General features: G+C 48.1%; 1 pseudogene; it reads left to right on the forward strand.

Moving 5' to 3' along the window:
• Positions 1-2,683: 2,683 nt before the first annotated feature.
• LOC123612627 (transcription elongation factor A protein-like 2) lies at positions 2,684-3,232 on the forward strand (annotated as a pseudogene).
• The last annotated feature ends 13,290 nt before the right edge of the window (positions 3,233-16,522 follow it).

Genomic DNA, 16,522 nt, shown 5'->3' on the forward strand with positions numbered 1-16,522 from the left:
GTGTGCACGTCACGTGTGAGTGTGTGAGTGTGTGTGTGGCACTAGGGTGGGGAAGAAAAGCTCAGTTAACCTCTTCTGAACCCAAATAGCCAAGTTCCACGCCACTTTAGTAAGTAACCACTTGGTGATGAACATTTAACAGTCTCATTAAATCATAATTTCAAAGATTGGCTTTTTTTCCCCCAAACAAATAAAACTTTGTTAAATTCTAATAAGAATCTTCGAAACAGCTGTTTCGCGCTTCAGAATGTGTAATGGCCTTATAATTGTATTAGATGTGGCATGGAAATGTTTATGTTTCCTTTCTAGTCTGAAATGTGCTAAACAGCGGAAGCCAAAGAAAAGGGATTCATTATGAATTCCAAAGGACTCAAGGGCCGAGTTTCTGGAGACGGGCGGCCCTTAGTCAAAGTCTGAAGTGGATGCTAGGCTGCGCTGGGCCAGACTGAGGCAGGCAAGCTGGTTTCCATACAGTTGCAGTTCTTTCTGTGCCTTCCATGGCACCCTGTCCTTCACCTCGAGCATCTAAACACCTGCCTGAAACCCTGGACCTTGGGAAAACCTGCCCTGTTATCATAGACTCTTGGGTTGCAAGAGGCTCAAACTACCCAGGGCCAGCCCCCATCTCCAGTCTCAGCACAGTGCTGGAATCCCCCCAGCAGAGGAGTTGCAGGGTTGCTGGTTTTGCTCCAGATCTGCTCGCCAACGCTCACCCTCCAGTCCCAGGAGACTGGCCTGCGTGATTTCTAGCCACCGGCTTCCTGGCCTTCTGGTTCTCATTGGGTTTGGCCAATGGGAGCAGTGCTGTAAGGAAAGCATACTTAGGTAAATACTTTCCTGGCTCCTTCCCTGTGGGGTAACCATGGGTTTTATCTGTCTCTCTATCAAAAACCTCAGTGCCTGTCCAGAGGCCTTGCCTGCACAGTGCTTTGCCTGGAGGTTCTGGGAAATGCTACCTCCCTGAGTTCTTTCAAGCCTAGAAGTGGTAACAGATCCTAGCTGTTAACAGCCCTGCGATGCTTCGTATAGTGACGTGCTGGTAAATCAGCTCTCCGAAAACAAAAAGCAGAAACAAAAATAAACTCAAAAGCCTGACTTGTGGTGTTTGACGTCAATGCTCCATCAATGGCCAATGTCAAACTACCAACATGAAGTCTGAGTGAGGCAGGAGGGGGGGGGGCAGGGCACAGCCATGAAAAGAATGACCCAGCGATCAGCACCAAGATGGCGGAAGATTCACCTCCCAGTGGACCTTGAGCTTCATTATACGCTCATTGAAATACAATAGCTGCTAAATGGGCCTCCCACAGGCGCCATAAAGGCTGACCATCAGAGGTCAAAAAGTGGGCGGTGGCCCATTCCTGGGGCTCCCAGCCCCTTCCCCAGAGTAGTTGGAATAATCCTCCCACTTGTTAGCACATGAAGTTATTGAACCCATAAAAACTAACACCGCAGGGCCGCTCTCCCTGCTGAGTAAGACGGCCCACACTCTGCCTGTGGAATGTGTTATCTCCTGGGCTGTGGCCTCCCTTGCTTCTGAGACGGCCTGCACTGTCTATGGACTGTGCATCTCTCTGAATAAATCTGCCTTCAGTCCTCAATGGCTCGCTCTTGAATTCTTTCCTGCGTGAAGCCAAGGACCATCACTCGATGGGGTGCACCCCAGGAACCTGACTGAGACGTGGGGCACGGCCAGCCTCTCGCCCCACATTTCCCTGTACCAGGAGCACACGCCGTCAGGCGCACGGCCGCTTCTCTCCAGCCCGCCCGCCCTCGGAAGGCGCCTCCGCATCCAGCTCCGCACTGATTACCCACTTAGACCACGCTGTCTGCTCCCTCCCAGCCCGTGACTGGCACAACCGCGCTCTGAAACAGTGGACCTTTCAGGGACAGGGAATCCTCTTCAAGGAAGCAGAGTCCCTCTTGGGCCAACTTCAACAGCTACAAGTTCTTCTACAAGCGACAGGAGTATCCTACCCCTGCGTCCCCAACTTGTACCCGTTCTGCTTCCAAAGCACAGGTACCTGAACTCATCTATTTCCCAATAAGGGTCTCCTTCCAAGTGGCCTAGGGTGCTGCGGGAAGGAGTCATCCTACCGTTGAACAGACGGTGGGCGACTCCCATCCCAAACGCAGGGGCAGCTGCCCAGAGAGCCTGTCCCTGCCTGGATCCGGGATGGCTCCTCTCACCCAGCCACTGCTCCCGGACGTTCCCTCCCGGTGGCCTCCTCCCCATCCTCGGGCTGCAGCACCTGCGGTCGGGGCTCATGTCTGACAAGGTGTCCAACCCTGAGCTGTCCTTTTTTCCATTCAGGATGAACCCCCTCTCTGCTTAGTGTCTCCAAATCAAATGAGGGTTTTCAGCTAATCTGCTCCAGCCAGAGGACCCAGTGGTTCATCAGATAGAGCTTCCCGTTCTGGGACAGCTCAGACCGTACAAATAAGAAAAAGCTTATGTATGTCCTTTGAAGCTAAGGAAGGGCTGGGCTGTACTTCCAGTGCTGCCACCACCCCGCCGCTGCTGCTCATAGTAATCCCCAGCATTTACTGCGCACTTACAGGTGTCGAGTCCTGTCTAGGCACTAAGTGTGAGACTGCTGTTCCCAGCACTCTGCTGGGCTAGGAGAAGAGGAGGAACCTGTCCGGAATCCCTGCAGGACAGCAAAAGGAGGAGTTTCTCAATATGGAAAAACCTTGCAGAGAAAAGGAAAGAATGCCTGAGAACCGAGGAGAGATGGAAAACAAAGGACAGCCACCGGATGCGGGAAAGCGGGGAGGAGCTCGTAACGGGGAAGGCAAGGGGAAGTCCGAAGACAAGGGAAGGACAGACGATGAGGAAGTACTAAAGGATAAGGAAAAGCCTGAGCATGATGCAAAGCCAAAAAAGGGAAAGCCAGCCAGCAAACCAAGGGCTGCAGGAAAGCACCCAGCTGGGCTGATGTGCCCAGGAAAGCCAAAAGAAAGACCAACAGGGGCTGGCTCAGGGTCTCAAGGAACATAAGGAGGCCATACAGGATGTGCATCTGAGCAATGAGGAGATGATAAGAGAGTATGACGAGATGGCTAGGGTGGAGGAAAAGGTGAAGAAAACCATACAGAAATTATGGGGAGGGGGGTGCTATGTGGATGTAAAAAAAGCTTACAGGACACCTTCTACCCAAGGAGCCCAAGGGAACTCAGGGGTGGCTGCAGGACCCCACAAAGGGGCTAGGAAGACCTTCCTTTTGTGTAGTGCCCCTGGCAGGCACTTGCTGGGCTGTGTGCTTTAATGTTTTGCAAATACTTTTGTTGTCAGTTGTCACTCTTGTTATCAACAAGATTTTGTCCATACTAGAGTGCTCTATCAGTAGGGGATTTTCAGCCATATGCTTTCCAAAGACATTATGAATCTTGGAAAAATAAAACAACTTATAATATCAAAAAAAGGATATAAATGAGAGTTTAGTAAAGGAGCCACTTACTCTTATAGGTGTGTAGTCTGGATGAAGAGAACGATCAGGGATGGGGCAACAGCCACAGACGATGGGCAGCGGGAATCACAACCACTCGTGCAACAATGAAAAAGGGCAAGGAAGGTCATGGTGTTTTAGGATCTAGAGGCGAGAGCTGTGGCGGAGGGGGCAGCATCCACTGCCCCAGTGAGGGGGCGCTCAGTGAGAGCGGACTTTGTGGAGGTCCTGGAAGGTAAGAAGTCCCCTGACCCTCCTCATCCCACCGTCCATCGGCTGAGCCGCAGTGGAAGTCACAGGGCCCTGAACTGGGTGGTACAGTCCACAGAGGGCGGCCTCTTGGGTACTGAGCACAGCGGTGGAAGGCATGGGAGTGGATCTGAGAAGGGAGCTGATCACCTAGTCTAACTCCAAGAGGCAAGTTTACTGTTGTTTCCAGGAAACAGCACCAGATGGGTTTGAACCCAGAGAACTTAGTGGGAGAACTCGTGCCTTTGACACTGTGCTATACTGTTTTCCAAAAGCTCACATTGGAGGGAGAAAGGGGGTGGGGGGATGATACTGTTTCCTACAAGTTAGCTACCTTTCAACATCCAATCCCCTAGAGATGTCATGGCCATGAAAATCGGAATACAAGTAAGTTACCTTCTCAGAAGGAGGGTCATCCAAAAGGTCCATCTAAGGCAGGTAATTACTACCTGAGCTTGTGATAAAATCAACGGATCTATGGGTAGTTTCTACATGTTGCTCTTATTTCTATGCCCTCTTCCACCTGGCAGGTCCTTGGGTGCCCAAGGGCAGCCACCCTGCCTCCTCCTGGTCTCATCTGTCTCACCAATCTTCACACCCCTCTGCTGATGTTTGGTTTGCCTTCACTGGATGCGCCTCCCTCCTCTGCATGCAGCCCATGTGCACCCCTCTTAAAGAAGGCTGACAGCAGTCCTCTTGGAGAAGTCCTCTGTTTGCATACCGGGAGGCAGAAGATGGAATCGTTTTAGAGAAATCTTGGACCCAGCTCCCCAAAGGAAAAGCCTCTATATTTAAAATTCTTCCATGTTACCGAGATCAAATTATCAACTCTTTTTCAGATAGATTCTATTTCTCTATGAAGGTAGCAGAAGGCTACACATGCATTGACTGCATTATTTTAACTCATTGAAGCACCTTCCTAGAATGACAATTAAGCCCTCGGTTTTTGTTAAGGAAGGTCACTCAAAAGACTTTCCTGAAATTTCTATACAATCATTACCATAAGCAGCCTCAACGATGTTGTTTATTATCCTTTATAGAACAAGGACCGAGAGAATAAATTATCCCGAGAATGTAGTGCAAGAAGTTGGTATTTCTTGATGATATGCTATTTCTTCTTTGATAAGCTAGTGAGGACTATGAAAAGCATCATTCTTTTTTTGCCTTGACTAATGGGAACTTCCAAGCCAACTTACTCACAGCTCAGTTGCAGTAATCCACTTTGCCCTAGGCTTTCTGGTCCTGCTCCTGTTCCTTTATTCCCACTTAAATCATCCTACAATAAATGCGTCCTTTATTCTTTTTGTAAGTTAGCAATAGTAGTATTAACTAGTTTTGTGTGTGTGGTAAGTTGACAAAGTGATTTTTTATTTTCTTTTTTGATCCCTGCAATGGCCCTGTGAGGTCTGCTGGATTACCGTTAACTGGAATGTTTGCAGGTGACATTCAGAGGGGTGAACTAATCGGGCCCAAGCCACCTGCCTGGAAGGGGTGGCCCTTTCAGAAAGCAGAGCAGCATGAGTTCAAGCTCCGGAGTCTGGCTGGGTTAACAGCCAGCCCGCTTGACCTTGGACAGATCACTTACCCCTTAGTTAGCAAGCTTCAGTGCTCGCGTCTTCAGAATGGGGGAAATACTCACACCTAATCCACGGACTCAGAAGGATGAAATGAGATAATCCATACAAAGCACCTGGCACCACACCTGACACTAGATAAGAACCCAACACACGTTACCGATACGACGCTGACGAGGAAGAGTATTGAAATTCGCTCTGTCTTTGTTTTCCCAAGGCGAGCACGCTTTCTAGCACCAGGCTGCCTTTCAGAGATTACAGGTACATTCTAACTGCTCTGCATTCAAAAATTTCTGGACTTTTCCTAGCCCCTGTGTTGACCTGCAATCTAGCAGACGCTTTGGTTATGCAACGTAACTAGAAAAAGTTCTGCCCGGGAGCGGGTTTTGGTCATGTGTAAATGCACCAGAGAAATGGTATGCGTTGGCCCCTGGAGGAAGACTTTTTGCTCCAGGTCAGGTGCTCTCACCTCCCAGGGGCACATCCTCTCAGAACGGAGCCCATAAAGAAACAGGCTATTTGAGCAGGTCACTTCCCGTTCTGGGCTCTGTTTCCTCACCTATAAATGGAGCGGGTGGGTGGTGGTGAAAATGGATTCCAAGTGCCCCTGTCTGACTGAAAAACAATGGGGCTCCTCTGCAGGAAAACTGGCTAAAAGGCTCCCACATCCCTCCTGCTGGCCTGTCCCCGCCCGCCCTGGCGTGTTCTTACGGCACCGTGTTATCCACGAGGGATCAGAGGATGCAAGGATTCACTTAGCAGATGAACACCTGTTATCAATCACCGGCTCTAGCGAGAGGGGGACTTTGAAGGAAGGAGGCATCTACCTGTGAAGTCTGAAGGTTGAGGGGGTAGGAGAGTAGATGACGCTCTCACTCTAAACAACAACAATGCACCCGACTGCATTTTACAAAACACTGCCTTATGCGTTGTCTCGTTCTCCTGACCAACTCTGAGAAGTAGATGTTGTCATGTTCCTTACTTTACAAAGAGCTTATGTGAGTTGCCTGAGATCACACAGAGAACAGTCTGCAGAGCGAAGACCTGAATTGAGAGCTCAAAAGCCAGGGGACGTTCCCATTACATCACACTTTCTGCTTCTCTGTGGCTCAGTCCAGAGCTCAGTTTTCCTGAGCCACATGTTTACATTATTTATAAAAATTTGAAAGAGCCACTGCCCCCGTTTCCCCAGACAGCCTATAGCCATGGCAAACCAGGAAGGATGGCCCTGCCCAAAGACAGACACTGCTGAGGTGGCCTGGGGGCAGGTGACGTCGGAGCTGTTGGTGAAGTTTCTTCTTAACATCGTTGCCTTGACTTTCAAACTGTAATTATGTCTGCACACTCCCCACCCAGGGGAGCCCATCAGTTCCTCTGAGATTTTTGGGTTGTATCTCATTTTACAGCCGAGCAACTGATTTTTTTGTCTGCAGGTTTTGCTCACTCAGGCACCTCGAGCTGTCAAGGGGCATGTCGTGTCCCCAGCAGTGAGTCACAGACCCGTCAGACCGGAAGTGCTGTGTGGGCTTTCTGAGAGGCGCTGAAGTGCGGATCAACGGTCCTCAAAGCGTCACAATCATCGGGAAGGTCTGTGAAAGCACAGGTGCTGGCCCCACCCCCGGAGCGTCTGGTTCAGTTGACCCGGGGTGCGACCTGAGGGTTTGCACTTCTAACCAGTTCCAGGGTGAGGCTGATGCTGCTGGTCTGCGGGCCACATCTGAGAACCATTCACACAGAGTGAAGCAAGTGAGCGTTAGCATCACCAAGATTTGGGTACAACTGTGCCTCAGCTTTGGGGCAAATTACCAGACCTCTGGGGGGTTCAGCTTCCTCACTTCCAAGTGATGATAACGGTACCTACTCCACAAAGTTGCTGACAACGGTAAATGAGATGGTCCATGGACAAGAGGGCCGTTTCCCTAACCATCAGCTTCTGGGTCCCTGCAGATGGCAGAACTCAAGTTTGTTTTCTAGTTTCCTAGATGACTTTGACCCCCAATAAAAACTCGCTTGTGGAAAAGCATCAATAAGCATGTAGAGTCTGACAAAGAGCTTGTAGAGGACACAGAAAAGGAAGTTACATCCTACCCCACAGCCAACACCTTGACCTCTCTCCTTGGACCCTGTTGTTCTACTAACACCCCTCTCTGGTCTCTTGGCCACGACCTTGGTATCGCGGAGCTCCTAAGTATCACTGGATGTCTTCTCTAAGTGGTTCCCAACATTAATGTCTCTCGAGTTAGGAGGCAGGCCAGTTTAACACTCTGCTAGCCTTTTCCCTCCCATGGATGCCCAAACTCACCATGACGTTTGCAAACCAAGGTCCTCCAGTTAGGAGCCCGTTACCTCCTGAAGGCTGGTCCTGGCCGTCCTTCATCACTTGAGCTTGCTTTTGCCCTCCTAGTCCCCATCATGAGCAGTTTATTAGAGCATCTCCCCCTTGCCCGCCTCCTGTTCATTGGCCACCTCCCAATAAAGAGAATATAATGTCTTCCCTGTCTCTGTGCGCTATTATATGACTGTTCTCTCAAGGGAATGATGGTTTAGGGAAGAGGCGAAACAAACAGCAATGGGTGGTACTCGGGCCTCCCTCACCTTCTCCTGAGGGGTCTGAAAGTGCTTGCTTCTGAGAGCAAGTTTGAAATAATTCCCCTAGATCTGATAGCTCATAGCTGAGGAGTGGTCCTCGTCCTCCTGGATGACACCTCCAGTGGTGTGTCGGCAGGAGCTGTGAGTGTGAGTGCAAACAGAGTGGCATTACAGGGTAGCATCGGTCCCCAGGTGGGTGGAACCCATGGCCAGAGGCTTCCTCACGCTTCCTCACCGGCAGAGCCAGGCCCAACCCGGGGCTGCTTGCCCCCTCAGCTGGACTGATGCCTGTCCCCTTTCTCAGCCTCAGCCTCTGTCAGGAAGATGAGGTTCCCTGTCTGCCAAGGCATTTTCCCCTCTTAGCGTGATAGCTTGTTTTCCCATCTTCTCCTCCACTTACGACACAAAGTCCTGGTTCCAACACACTTGATCTTCTCCTCCAAGGGCTGTAACTATCACCTCCATTTCCCTCTGTAACTTAAAATCAGCTTCACTGAGAACAAGAGCTGGGGAACTCCCAATCCCAACCCCACTGGGAAGTGAGCTGTGACGCTGCCCCACCATGTTTCTCATGAATGGCTCTTCCTAACTTATTCCACCAAGCCTCCCTTTGCAAACCACATTTAAAATCTGCATTTCTCTTAGTTTGCTGCCACTGTCTCTTGAATCCCAAAGGGAAGATAAAAGTCTTTTTTCCCCTCTGCGGCTCCATTTGCAGCCAAGGTCTGGAGAGCCTCCTTACTCCTGAGTACCCAGATGAGCCACAGCCGTAGAGATGCTATTGAGTTTGGGGCTGCAATTAACGCCTAAGGTTGGATCTAACCAGCTTTTCATTACCCTCCTTTGATTATACACCCATGCATCACTTTGCCTTCCCCCTGCAGCCCCAGTTAACTACCTTCTTCTTCTTGTGGTCGGAGGAATTTAGGATCTAAGTTGAGAAAACTCATGAGTTCAAATCGGATGTGCGGCCACCTGGCTTGTTTGAGAAGGCTGTTTTACCCCTCTGAGCTTGTGTCCGTGTCAAAAAGGGATAAAACAGGGCTCATGCTAACATCTGCTCCGTGAAGGACTGAGCGAATTCATACATATGTGAGGGCGTTTGCAAACACTTGGTACTTCCAACACACACTTTTCTTATTTCTAGGTGCACTCACCTATTCCTCTCATCCCAGACTTCCTCTCCAGCTGGTACTAACTGAGAGTTTGGGCATAATGGATAGAGTAGGACATTCTTTTATTAATTTTTACTCCAAGTGACTAGGCTGTCTTTGCTTCCATGGATGGAATCACATCCAAGTTGTTGTCACGTTAATCACAGGCCAACTGGGAGTCGGCGATTTACACTTGTGTCACTTCCTCCAAGATTCGATTACTGTAATTGCCTATTGACTATGTGCCCTGCCGGCTTCCACACCAGCTCCAGCTGTCAGGGGAGGGAGCTGTGGGCAGTGTGTGTCATGGTAAAAGGGGTGGCTCCCGACACGTACACCAAACCAGCTTCTGAGCCTCTTGGTCCATCATTCCCAAGGCTTTGTTTAGTGTGCTGATCCACAAATTGCTCCTTTTACCTCTTCTGGGTCCGTTACAATGTGTCCCTGGCCAAGGATATCTCTGGATTGTAACCATGGATTTTGTGGTCAATTCCTGCCCAATGCAATTACCCAAGCTTATACAGAGTCTTGTTTGAAGACATCTATTTTCATTTGGAATTGTCTGATGCCCTAACTGTATTTTTTTTAAATGTAAGCTTTCTGCTTATCTCATGCAGCTTAAATTGATTTTTATGAATCATTTGGCTTCTCTACTGATTTTTCCATTTTCTTTCATTAGTGTCCTTGGGGGAGGGTGACGGTGGTAGTTGACTGTTTGCTTTTTCAGTCAACCAAGTCACGAGCTATCTAACTTCACCCTCAGATGAGAGGTCAGGTGCAAACTTCCATTTTATTCAATCTATAAATTGGTTTGAAAGAGGAGCCAGGAATGCATTTAATTCCTGCTATTTCAGGTTTGAGAGCCCTGTTCAACATTCCTGCTGATTCCTCTGCCTAAACTTTACACAAGTTGTCCCATAGCTCAGCTGTCTTGCAGAGCTGAATTTAGCTTAAATCACTGCCATCTACTGCGATTGCCCCAGACAAATCTTTTCAGTCATCTAACTCTTAAATGAAAAGTGCTTCCTCACTGCTCATTTGATGGAGGGTAATGAGGTGCTGTTTCTACAAGATTACTTACCTGATGAGACAGGAGGACGCGATTGAAAAGACCCAGGCAGGACCCCAGATGGCTCTGGCTGAGCACTGCTGGAGGATGGAGCTAGCATTTTTGTAGAAAGAAGTCAATGCTTTCCTTCTCCATTTTGGCCTCAATAAATTAATGTGGTGCTTTGTCTTCAGAAAACACTCTTTCAACATTTTCTTTTTTCCCCCCAGTGCTTAGAGCAGTGGTTCTTTCTCTTCAGCATCCATCATAATCACCTGAAGGTCTTCTGAAAACACAGATTCCTGGGTCCTAACCCCTGAGTTCCTGATTCAGTAGGGATGGGTTGGGGCCTGACAATGTGCATTCTGAACAATTTCCCAGGTAAGAGTGATGCTCTGCTGGTTTAGAAACCACACTTGGAGAACCACTGGCCCGGAGCGTATAAAGCCAGCCAACCATAGTGGCATTAACGCCCTCACTCGTTTGGCCGTTTCCTCCCATTCCAACCTTCCCTTCCATTGCTACCACAGGCTAACATCCACTCAAGCCACATGTCAGCATATACATGCCAGCTATTTAAATCCCTTACAGTTCTTGAAAGCAGCAAAGCCCTCCCTACTTCCCTGACTTTGCTGTTGCTGTTGACTTTCCTGGCATGATGCTCTTCATCCCCTGGCTTTCCCATCTGGCTCACCTCCAACTCATCCAAGTTCTATGTCAAGCATCAACTTCTCTGTAAATCAAGTTTCTCGCTAGAGAGACCCTACACTCCTATTTTGCCACGACTGTGCCTTGCATTGCTCTCCATCATTGCACTTATTTCCGTGTATTTTGATCATTTCTTCACAAGTTTTTGCCTCGGCTAGACTGTGACTCCCTGAGGGCATGGACTGCACTTCACTTCTCTAATTCCAGAAGCTTGTACCATGCCTGGCCCAAGTTTGCTGATCAGTATACGTCTGTGGGCTTGCTTATTTCATGGCAGAGACATCCGCTTGGCTTAATTAACTAGGAGCTTGGGTTAAACATGACTCCCCTTCAATAGATACAAGTGATGCGTCTTTGGTTGCTTGAAGTCTCGTGTAAATGAAAAGGAGGGAAGAGAGCTTAGTCCTGCAGGGGTCTGATGGCTTCATTTCATTTCATGATCTTAACTGACTTCTATAATTATTGCATAGGAACAGAGCCAGAAGGTAGACATTTTGCCTTGTTGCTGCACGTGAATAGCATTCTTCTACATTTTCACATCCTTCATCCCAGTAAATCCTTAGCAATAGTCCTAGGACATGTTAAGATGCTCCACTTGGTATAACACCATTTCATTTGGAAAATGACTCCCTGCAGAGAGCCTCCCACCCATGACTAGGATGTGAGTGGCAGTTCAGGACAGGGACGGAGAACACAGGGGTAGGGTGGGCACTGCTTTGAGTGAGGAAAAAGCCTAGCACAGGCCTTAGAAGGCATACGTTCTCTGGTCACGATCCAGCCACGACTGACCATGCAATTGTTTCCCGCTGGCTTTTTCACCTGCCACATGAATTAAATGACTTCTCAGGTCTCTTCTAGTCTTAATATCCTGTAACAATATCTTTGGACTAAAATAACAGATTCGTTCACAATTCCCCAATGAACTCTTTAAAGACAGTGTTGCCTTTTGTTCAACGTCCTCGGAACTGTCACGGCTTACTCTCCAGTGTGTATCAGGCCCCCGAACGCTTTCTAGACACATTTCTGAGAGAAGGGGCTGCAGGAGTAGAGGTCACCTCCTAGGCAGGGTGCTCACTGAGTGTTTTTATAAACAGACAGATTGGTAAAGAAGTCAGCTCAGATCCATCCCAGACCTTGTCATGCCCACTGCTGGGGTTGCACTCGGTTTTCCAAAGGCTAAGAGCTTTGCATCCTTTTTGGGGGATGTCCACAGATGGACACAAAGGCTAGATTCTCTCCAGAAGTTTCTCCTCATCATGGTTTCAGTGAATAGCTCAGTGCTTACAACAGCCAAAATTGAGATCTCCATCCACCATGGCCCCTTCTGTTAACTGCTCAGCCTTCATACTGGATTCTCCTCCTATTACTACACAGGTACCTCTCCAAACTAAATCAGTCTTTTCTCCCAAATATGCTCTTCCTTTTAGGGTTCTCCAACTCTTTGAACAGAATCCTGTTACATAGGCTCGAAATTACAGGCTCTCTCTTGACTCCTATTTCCCTCACCTCATGTACCTAAGGGTCTTGTCTATTTGCTTCTGGAATATTCCCCCCTCCCTTCTCTGCCCTTATCACATGGCCACCATCCTAGCACAGGTCTCTGCGATCTCTTGCTTGGAGTTTCTCAGTAGCTTCTTAACTGGTCTGAGCTTAGCACTCCTTTTATTCCAACCTGTTCGAAGCAGACCTTGAGATGAGGATTCATGAAGAAGCCACGTACCCCGGAAGCGCTTCCTGGGAGAAGCTGGTAAGGGATGCAGGAGGCAAGACGGGAGGGGAAGAATCTAGGTACAGAGAAGCTTTCACACACAGCCCAGCCCCATCCGACCCTTCAGGAAACTCCGCAGTGCGCGCTACGCCTCAGAGTTTGTGCCAGCTGGGCAAGGCGGCGGGGCTCTCACGTCTCTCCGCTGTCACTCATTGGCCAAGTGCTGCCCCAAGTGCCAATTCTCCAGCATTTTCAGCAACGTGCTTTTTTTTGGGGGGGGTAATTATATTTATTTATTAATTTTTAATGGAGGTGCTGGGGATTGAACCCAGGACCTTGTGCTTGCTAAGCATGTGCTCTCTCGCTGAGCTACACCCTCCCCCTGCAGCACTGTGCTTGTTTTGTCAAAGTTCCTCCCGTGACCCAAAGACAGTCACTGGAATAAAATCACAGGTGTGAACGGTTAGAAGCAACGCATGCAGAAGCCAGGAAGTGGGGCACAGAGAAACAGCAAAAGGGATCTAGGGGACCTGGGCACTTGACAGAACATCGACAGCACCCACTACACAAACCTCTGCACTACTGCTCAGTCACTGCTCTGCTTGGGAGCCGTCAGTGACTCCTTAAACTCTCTAAGCTCTTTGTATCAAAGTCCCAATCATTGAGCACCAAACATTTATCGCTGCTGGCCTTTTTAAAATCCATAAATCATAGTACATCCTGAGAAAATGATTTAGTATTACACACAGATCAGAGTTTTCCATCCCCTATGCCCTAGCCCACTCAGTCCCCTCTGCCTGGAATGGTCTTTAAACCACATCTGCGGAACCTATTCATCCTCCAAAGACCTGGCTGCCTCCCAGGAGATGGGGTCTTCCCCTCTTTGGAGCTTCTCCATCACTTCATCTGTCCCTCAACCCATGTACTGTGCATAAAAGCAGCTGTCTTCTCTCTCCTCTGGACTAATGGTCAACATCAACATCACCTTCCTCTCTGCATCCTTCGAGCACCATCCACAGGACCCAGTGCTTGGAACATAAACGATGTTTGTTGAGTACATGGTTGAAACTCCTCCATGAGTCTATGTCAATCAAGAGGGTGAACTGGGAAGTGAGCCTCCACCCCCAACTCAGTTATTGAACTTCCAGCTCTCTCAGTGGGGGTTTTAGCCTTTTGGAGGCAGTAAATCCACTGGGTGCCTTTTTTTTTTCTCATGTCCTTTCATATCAGTCTCTGCTGTGGAGGAGATGGTGGTATGATGGTCCAATTCACCATGTCCTGAAACAACCCTTTCTTTTGAGAAGTTCTAGAAATAGCTTGGGAAACCATTTAATATGTGAGCCTACCTAACACTCAAGAGTATTTTTCTGAATATAAATGTGAAATGTTTCTCTACCAGGAGGAGCACTGAAATGGCATTTAAAGACCTGGGCTCTGGTACTGATATAGTGTGAGACGTGGTGGAAGTCAGTTAGCGTTTTTGGGGTTTATTTCCCTCATGAGTCAGTGTTGTGATTGGATTAGAGCATTAGTATCTCTAATATTTTGTGATTTCTCTTGGACCTTCTATATGCCAGCCACTGCACTGAGTATTAGAGGTATGAAGACAAAAATCATGGGTTCCCTTGGCCACAGAACCCTCAAAAAATTGGTTATCTAGGACCCCCTTGAAATCATTAAGCTGCCCTGGAAGAAAAGTTGTTCTAGTGTTGAAATTTCCTTCCTGTATCTTTTACCCTTTTGTTCATTTATTAATTAATTAATTTAAATTGAAGTATAGTTGGTTTTCAATGTTGTGTTAGTTTCTGGTGTACAGCATTGTGACTCAGTATTTCTTCTCATATTCTTTTTCACTACATTGCCCTTTAGTTCTAATAGAACCCTTCATTAGATCCAACGCCTCCTTCCTATTCTTTGCGACAAGACTTTAATCACAGAAGACCCTCAGGAACTTTGAAACTTTCAATTTGTCCACACAATTTCTCCCATGGAACACATACATCGATATGAGCAGAGAACCAATATCTGTGCCTCCTGTAGATTCCAGCGCTGCCCGGCTCACTCGGTAGCCATTTGATGGGATCACGCACATTAACCCACGTGCATTCCAATCAGTGCCAGAGTAAAATGAAAACTCCCCACACCATGGACCCCTAAGCTCCCTCCTGCATGGATGAAGCTGACCTGTTAAATCATCAGCACTGCATGTTTTCTCCCCTATGCACTAAACAAACATAATCATAACCCCATCAACGCACGGGATTCCCCGATCTCTCATTCTTCTGATTGATTGTGTTCAGATGTTCTGAGCCCTTAATGTACAAGTTTGATTAACTTATTAAATATTCACCTATGCCAGGTACTGAACAAGTCCCTGCAGGTAGTAAGATACTGAGAAAAGGTTCATGCAACGGAGGAGACTCCAACTAGTACTTCTGGGGTGTTCAGACCAGTTCAGAATTACATGCAAGGTCTGCCCAATTGCTGTGCGTATCTGCCCGAAGGCCATGTTTGCCGTTCGCTTCACCTTGTCTACAAAACTCTTTGGCTTATGACAGAGAAAGGCAAAAGCGCCTTCCCTTTTATTGTTGCCTTGACCATGTTTCCCTTCTGGGCCAGATACCAGTGCTTATCATGTACCACTGGATGCCCAAGGAGTGGGCCAGTAATCACCACACATTTGTGCAGAATTATTTTGTTCTGATTCAAAGGCCTTCTGCCAGATATTGACAACTCAGTGGGGGGAAGGAGTCCTGTTTAGGACATTCCCTTGTCGAGGGTGAAGAAGAGCCTAGGCTTTGAAAGGGAAATATACCCTTTGAGAGTTTCTTCGCTCTGCATCAGCCCTCCTATACAGCACAACCCTGGAGCTTGGAAGCTGTGGACCAGTCTGGAAGGACCAGTCTGGAAGGAACAGGCTCAGGATGAAAAAGTTCTGGAATGCAGTCCACCTCACCCAGCTGGAGCCCGAGTCCAATGTCCCCATTACTTGGAGGCCTTACTATTAGTGAGGGTGACGGGCCCAGGATTTGCAATTCTATTGGAAATCACTACGCGACGATGTGAGCAGGTGTTGATGAGCCCCACTTGGAGATAAAGAATCTCTCTCAGGCTTACCAGGTTTGCTAACCTCCAGCTCGGTTTTTTTTTTTTAAGGGCATCAACAAGCAGAGTCTTCCTCTCCTTTGTGATACCATCTCTTCTCCTTGCACGTACCTAGCTGTATTTTGTTTTCACTCAAGAGACATAATGAACGTGGAAATTTCAATTAAAGGAACATGGAGGAAAGACATTTTGAAGGAAGCTCACACTAATTTTGTTCAGATATTCATTTTGGGGGGGGGAAGTGTTCTCTCCTAGATAATGTCTTCATCTTTCACCTGGGGATTTGGTGAGGAGATTATAAAGCAATAGCTATTAATGTTAATCCAGTAAGAGAGTTTAAGACTGATTCTAAGCCATCACTGGGCCACATCTCTGGCAAAGATGTTAGGTAGGTTTCATACTAAAATGTGCCTTCATGAAGCAGCTGACAATGAATATCACTGATTAACAGGTCTCTTTCCTGTCCATTCATCGGGCCCAAACCAGACAAAAGCACCAGTCTGGAGAATGGATACCAGGGACCACGCTGAGGTGGGAGAGACCTTTTACAACAGTGCTCAGAGGCTGTTCAGCTAGGGGAGGATTCCAACCGTACTCATGAGGGGGAAGCATCTAGTCTGTTGGGTAAAGGAAGGGAGATAAAGGGGGATGAAAAAGCACAGACAGAAGCAGGCGTTTGGTTGGAAAAGCAATGAACAAAGTCACTGCAGGTGCACAGTTCAGAACTGGTGCTGCAAAGAGTGACAGGTGCCCAAGTCCCATTTTTGTAGGTTGCCTCGCCACTTCCTCACGTGCCCAGTTCCTTCCATCTGTCTCTTCTCTCACATAGTTCTTCCTTCTAAAATGGCCTTGCCCTATCTCTCTTCTACCTGTGCATATTTCACTGAAACTTCAAGGCCCAGGTCAAGCTCTGCCTCCTCTGTGAGGCTGACTTCATG

Source organism: Camelus bactrianus, chromosome 6, assembly GCF_048773025.1.
Source record: "Camelus bactrianus isolate YW-2024 breed Bactrian camel chromosome 6, ASM4877302v1, whole genome shotgun sequence".
NCBI lineage: Eukaryota > Metazoa > Chordata > Mammalia > Artiodactyla > Camelidae > Camelus > Camelus bactrianus.